Source organism: Tribolium castaneum, unplaced genomic scaffold, assembly GCF_031307605.1.
Source record: "Tribolium castaneum strain GA2 unplaced genomic scaffold, icTriCast1.1 ptg000109l, whole genome shotgun sequence".
Taxonomy (NCBI): domain Eukaryota; kingdom Metazoa; phylum Arthropoda; class Insecta; order Coleoptera; family Tenebrionidae; genus Tribolium; species Tribolium castaneum.
Genome location: NW_026986705.1, coordinates 17,501 through 25,000, shown reverse-complemented (window position 1 = coordinate 25,000; position 7,500 = coordinate 17,501). Strand labels below are relative to the sequence as shown.

Here is a 7,500-nt window from a genome sequence, read left to right as displayed (position 1 = left end):
TACGACGTTTGCGAAGTACGGCACTCAAAATCATGATTTTCTTGTAAGACGTTTACTTGCAGTTGCTTCCGACTGCGACGAAGTACAGCGTTCAATTGACTTTGTACATAGTACAGACGAAGTACGACGTTTGCGAAGTACGGCACTCAAAATCGTGATTTTCATGTACGACGTTTATTTGCACGTCCTGCCGACTGCGACGGAGTACAGCGTTCAATTGACTTTGTACATAGTACAGACGAAGTACGACGTTTGCGAAGTACGGCACTCAAAATCGTGATTTTCTTGTACGACGTTTATTTGCACGTGCTGTCGACTGCGACGAAGTTAAGCGTTCATTTGACTTTGTACATAGTACAGACGAAGTACGACGTTTTCGAAGTACGGCACTCAAAATCGTGATTTTCTTGTACGACGTTTATTTGCACGTGCTGCCGACTGCGACGGAGTACAGCGTTCAATTGACTTTGTGCATAGTACAGACGAAGTACGACGTTTGCGAAGTACGGCACTCAAAATCATGATTTTCTTGTAAGACGTTTATTTGCAGTTGCTTCCGACTGCGACGAAGTACAGCGTTCAATTGACTTTGTACATAGTACAGACGAAGTACGACGTTTGCGAAGTACGGCACTCAAAATCATGATTTTCTTGTAAGACGTTTATTTGCAGTTGCTTCCGACTGCGACGAAGTACAGCGTTCAATTGACTTTGTACATAGTACAGACGAAGTACGACGTTTGCGAAGTACGGCACTCAAAATCATGATTTTCTTGTAAGACGTTTACTTGCAGTTGCTTCCGACTGCGACGAAGTACAGCGTTCAATTGACTTTGTACATAGTACAGACGAAGTACGACGTTTGCGAAGTACGGCACTCAAAATCATGATTTTCTTGTACGACGTTTATTTGCACTTGCTGTCGACTGCGACGAGGTTTAGCGTTCACTTGACTTTGTACATAGTATAGACGAAGTACGACGTTTGCGAAGTACGGCACTCAAAATCGTGATTTTCTTGTACGACGTTTATTCGCACGTGCTGCCGACTGCGACGAAATGCAGCGTTCATAGTACAAACGAAGTACGACGTTCACAAAGTGATGAAGTAAAACGTAAACAATAAATAATAATAATGCAACCCACAATACACTAATTGTGTATTAAAATTGCATAACCTACACGAAGTACGACGTTCAAGAATACTAAAGAATTTTATTTGTGTTGTATATAATGAAAAAACAGCAAATTTTTTTGCAAATTACGTATCTGTAAATAAATGTAAACATTTAGCAACTAATCAAAATTGTTTTTTTTGCCTAGATATTAAAGTAAAACATAAAAATACATTAAATTTATAAAATGCAACCCGCAGCACACTAGATGTGCATTAATATTGCATAACCTTCACGAAGTACGACGTCCAAAAATATTAATTTTTTTTTATATTGAGGTTAAAAGTGAGAAAACATAAATTAATAATAATGCAACCTGCAATACACTTAATATGTACTGATCTTGCATAACCTTCACGAAGTACTACGTTCAAATATAAATTAATATTATTGTGACCCGCAATACACTAAATTTGTATCAATATTGCATAACCTACACGAAGTACGACGTTCAAGAATATTAAAGAATTTTATTTGTGTTGTATATAATAAAAAAACAGCAAATTTTTTTGCAAATTACGTATCTGTAAATAAATGTAAACATTCAGCAACTAATCAAAAGTGTTTTTTTGCCTAGACATTAAAGTAAATCATAAGAATACATTAAATTTATAAAATGCAACCCGCAGCACAACAGATGTGCATCAATATTGCATAACTGTTACGAAGTACGACGTCCAAAAATATTAAATTTTTTTTTATATGAAGGTAAAAAGTGAGAAAACATAAATTAATAATAATGCAACCTGCAATACACTTAATGTGTACTGATGTTGCATAACCTTCACGAAGTACTACGTTCAAATATAAATTAATATTATTGCGACCCGCAATACACTAAATTTGTATCAATATTGCATAACTTACACGAAGTACGACGTTTGAAAATATTAAATGTTTTATTTGTAGTTTGCATATAATAAAAAAAAAAACAAATTTTTATGTAAATTACGTATCTATAAATAAACGTACACATTTAACAATTAAATAAACATAGTATTTTGGCCTAGATATTAAATTAAAACATAAAAATGCATAATATTTATTAAAATGCAACTTGCAATACACCAAATGTGTATTAATATTGCATAACCTTTACGAAGTACGACGTTCACGAAGTACGTCGTTTACGAAGTGCGACGTTTACGAAGTGCGACGTTCACGAAGTACGTCGTTTACGAAGTGCGACGTTCACGAAGTACGTCGTTTACGAAGTGCGACGTTCGCGAAGTACGACGTCTACACATTAGGGCACTCAAAATTATTGTTACGTTGTACGACATTCAGACGTTCCAACTGCGACTAACTACAGCATTCATTTGACTTTGCACATACGACGAACGAAGTACGACGTTTACGAAGTACGGCGCTTAAAATAATTTTGTTTTTATTAATTAATTATTTTTTTTAAAACAAACGTTTTTATAATTAAATTTTATAATGGTTTAAATATAAAATATGACTTTTTAATATTATCAATATTTAAAATATTTTCTCCCTTTTGTGTGTATGCCTTATAGTTATAGAGCTGTGCGCTTCGGTAGACGTCGCCTGTGGAGCTATGTCAGTGGAGCGGTGCGCACATCCAATACCGAGCGGCTGCCTCGATCGGTGTCGCGCTGGTATACATATGGTAGTGGTGTGTGTCGATGCGTTGAGTGAGGCGATATGAACGGTGTAACGGTTTAGTCGAAGTTTATCATAAATGACGACGACAAAACGACCGATTATGTATACGTTCTGCATTTGCTTCCAATTTATCGACGTTTATCGCACATTTCCGCTATCGAATTCGAATAGGGCTTTGCTTGCGAGATTGCTTTATTTTGTGATTTTGTGGCTCGCCCAGTTCCCCACAGCGAGATTGCGGATGCGGCAAAACGTATTCTCTTACGTTGGCGGTCCTTATGCAATCAAACTTTGTTGAACTAACAAATGTTTGTGATTTAAACAAACAAAAATAATAAATGCGTCAACTCTCTAATATCCGAGCGAGAATATTTATATAATATTCGTAACGTTTATGGATTCGAAAGAATTTCATAAATTCACGTCGCATTCAATCTTGCGAAGAGTGAAGAGAATGTTTGAACTTTTAAATCGGCAAAGGTAAAAAATAATATTATAAATATTATTATTATGCCTTTATTGACCGATATATGTGTTGTGGTGTTTAACGACTACGACGACGATGATGACGATACATTTATCTCTATATCGTACGAAGAAAAGAAGAAACAGCGTGGCGTTACTTTCTTATATGTTAGATTGTTTCGCACAAACGCGCATATTCTTCATCTTTATAAACGATGATGATGAGTATTTTATTCTCTCGTCTGTCTCAAAAAACACAAAAACACAGTTCCCTGGTTGATCCTGCCAGTAGTCATATGCTTGTCTCAAAGATTAAGCCATGCATGTCTCAGTACAAGCCAAATTAAGGTGAAACCGCGAAAGGCTCATTAAATCAGTTATGGTTCCTTAGATCGTACCCACATTTACTTGGATAACTGTGGTAATTCTAGAGCTAATACATGCAAACAGAGCTCCGACCGGAGACGGAAGGAGCGCTTTTATTAGATCAAAACCAATCGGTGGCGGTTTCGCCGTCATCGTACAACTTGGTGAATCTGAATAACTTTACGCTGATCGCACGGTCTCGCACCGGCGACGCATCTTTCAAATGTCTGCCTTATCAACTGTCGATGGTAGGTTCTGCGCCTACCATGGTTGTAACGGGTAACGGGGAATCAGGGTTCGATTCCGGAGAGGGAGCCTGAGAAACGGCTACCACATCCAAGGAAGGCAGCAGGCGCGCAAATTACCCACTCCCGGCACGGGGAGGTAGTGACGAAAAATAACGATACGGGACTCATCCGAGGCCCCGTAATCGGAATGAGTACACTCTAAACCCTTTAACGAGGATCAATTGGAGGGCAAGTCTGGTGCCAGCAGCCGCGGTAATTCCAGCTCCAATAGCGTATATTAAAGTTGTTGCGGTTAAAAAGCTCGTAGTCGAATTTGTGTCCCGCGCCGCCGGTTCATCGTTCGCGGTGTTAACTGGCGTTTCGCGGGACGTCCTGCCGGTGGGCTTAGCTCGAGAGGGCGGCCCAACTCAATCCCGCCGCGGTGCTCTTCATTGAGTGTCGAGGTGGGCCGGCACGTTTACTTTGAACAAATTAGAGTGCTTAAAGCAGGCTAAAACTTCGCCTGAATACTGTGTGCATGGAATAATGGAATAGGACCTCGGTTCTATTTTGTTGGTTTTCGGAACCCCGAGGTAATGATTAATAGGAACGGATGGGGGCATTCGTATTGCGACGTTAGAGGTGAAATTCTTGGATCGTCGCAAGACGGACAGAAGCGAAAGCATTTGCCAAAAACGCTTTCATTGATCAAGAACGAAAGTTAGAGGTTCGAAGGCGATCAGATACCGCCCTAGTTCTAACCATAAACGATGCCAGCTAGCGATCCGCCGACGTTCCTCCGATGACTCGGCGGGCAGCTTCCGGGAAACCAAAGCTTTTGGGTTCCGGGGGAAGTATGGTTGCAAAGCTGAAACTTAAAGGAATTGACGGAAGGGCACCACCAGGAGTGGAGCCTGCGGCTTAATTTGACTCAACACGGGAAACCTCACCAGGCCCGGACACCGGAAGGATTGACAGATTGAGAGCTCTTTCTTGATTCGGTGGGTGGTGGTGCATGGCCGTTCTTAGTTGGTGGAGCGATTTGTCTGGTTAATTCCGATAACGAACGAGACTCTAGCCTGCTAAATAGGCGTATTTCGACATCCCAAATGCCGGCTGGAGCCGGGTTCGCCCGGTCTCTATGTGCGGTTTTTACTGTCGGCGTACAAACAATTCTTCTTAGAGGGACAGGCGGCTTCTAGCCGCACGAGATTGAGCAATAACAGGTCTGTGATGCCCTTAGATGTTCTGGGCCGCACGCGCGCTACACTGAAGGAATCAGCGTGTCCTCCCTGACCGAGCGGTCCGGGTAACCCGCTGAACCTCCTTCGTGCTAGGGATTGGGGCTTGCAATTGTTCCCCATGAACGAGGAATTCCCAGTAAGCGCGAGTCATAAGCTCGCGTTGATTACGTCCCTGCCCTTTGTACACACCGCCCGTCGCTACTACCGATTGAATGATTTAGTGAGGTCTTCGGACCGGTGCGCGGTGGCGTTTCGACGTTGCCGATGTTGCTGGGAAGATGACCAAACTTGATCATTTAGAGGAAGTAAAAGTCGTAACAAGGTTTCCGTAGGTGAACCTGCGGAAGGATCATTAACGTGTAAATGTTGTTGTTTAGTTGTCACACATACACACACATTTTGTCTGTGCTGATCAACAAAAAACACACATACATACACTATTCGTATGATGATCAATTCTCATACAAAATTCTTTATTATGCGTCGAACGGAAAAGCAACAACGGGTCGTCTTGCATTAAGCGGATCTGTTGTTACGTTTTTCGATTTATTTTATAAATCGATTGTAAACGTGCCGTAAACGACGTTTTCAAAGAATTTTTTCGAACATTAACACGAATCAATATTGTCGAAAGATGGTTATGTGCTAACGTTTTATTATTGCTTTCGCAGTGCCGGTCTTAGCGTATTTCCATCATCGTATTCGCTTCGAAAAAAAGTACTAATACACAGTGGTGGTGTATAATTAATGTGCAAGAGATGTTGTTGTTGTTGTTGTAGTATTTGTATATGGTTGGAGTTATTTATAATAACAAACAAGAATGAATGAATGAATAATAATGGTGTCTGCCAATACGATCGTACTTTATGTACACGACTAAAACTTTATACATACAAACCATAATAATAAATAAACTCGAAACAACCAACAACAAAATTAATACGCTACTGTACATACAAATACACATTTATACATACCATCATTTTACTTAACCGATGGTGAGTGATGTTTGAAAAATAAACGCTTAGGCTTACGGTTTTGTAAGCCAGTCTTTGCGTATTTTCTTCATCGTATTCGCTTCGGAAAAAAGAAAATAAAGATGGTGTATAATTAATGTGTAAAAGAGATGTTGTAGTTGTAATTTAATTTGTAAATGGTTGGAGTTTATTAATAAATAAAAGGGGCTGTCTATTCGTCTGTACTTTATGTACAAGACTAAAACTTTATACATACAAACCATAATAATAAATAAACTCGAAACAACCAACAACAAAATTAATACGCTACTGTACATACAAATACACATTTATACATACCATCATTTTACTTAACCGATGGTGAGTGATGTTTGAAAAATAAACGCTTAGGCTTACGGTTTTGTAAGCCAGTCTTTGCGTATTTTCTTCATCGTATTCGCTTCGGAAAAAAGAAAATAAAGATGGTGTATAATTAATGTGTAAAAGAGATGTTGTAGTTGTAATTCAATTTGTAAATGGTTGGAGTTTATTAATAAATAAAAGGGGCTGTCTATTCGTCTGTACTTTATGTACAAGACTACAAAAACGTTTTATAACAATAAAAAGCTCGAAACAACCAATAACAAAATATACTACTACTATACTACTATACATACAAACGCACATTTATAAATACATAAAATCAATTTACTTTATCGATAGTGAGTGATGTTTGGAAAAAAACGCTTAGGCTTACGGTTTTCGGGTACCTGGGTTCCGCATGCGTCGAAGTAATAATTTACTTTAACGACGCGACGAACCGTAGGAATCTAAATAAAAAAGTTTATTAACTTTTTTAGATTCTGTGGGTTTTAAATGATATACGCCCGACTGACGAAGGAACGTTTTGCACTGCCTGTGCTTTTCTTTTGATTCGTTTTTATGTCGACGGACGTTCTTAGAATGCCCACCAAACGACGTATCACACAAAACACCCTACAATTGTATTGTTTGGTAAATATTGTTGTGATTAAGTTTGCAGCTGTGGCGTTTGTTTGAAGAAAACGTCTGGTTTTTCGACATATTTTCTATTTAATAAATATACATAATGCTTATCGCAAAAGGAGCAGAGTTTTATAGACAAAGTTGATAGAGAAAAAAAACCTAATAGATATATATATACGTATTTATAAAACGTTAATATCATCGGGTTATTCTTTATGTAAACTTAAACTATAACTGCATACTCTTTTCGATAAGTAGAAACAAATGCCACTTTAATTAAATAAAATATTATAAAATATAACGCCGAACGTTTCTTTCGATTGGTCCGTTTCTCACATATACATCACAATTGTAATAACCTTAAGTAGTTATTTTTGTTGTTGTGTGATGATGAAACGATTTCGATGTGGAACGGTGCGTTATGTAATAATATT

At 38.6% G+C, this 7,500-nt stretch overlaps 1 non-coding gene across 1 annotated transcript; it reads left to right on the top strand.

The window, feature by feature from the left end:
• Positions 1-3,537: 3,537 nt before the first annotated feature.
• LOC135267866 (small subunit ribosomal RNA) lies at positions 3,538-5,460 on the top strand. The gene has a single exon (XR_010336234.1). It is a non-coding gene; the product is annotated as a small subunit ribosomal RNA (ribosomal RNA).
• The last annotated feature ends 2,040 nt before the right edge of the window (positions 5,461-7,500 follow it).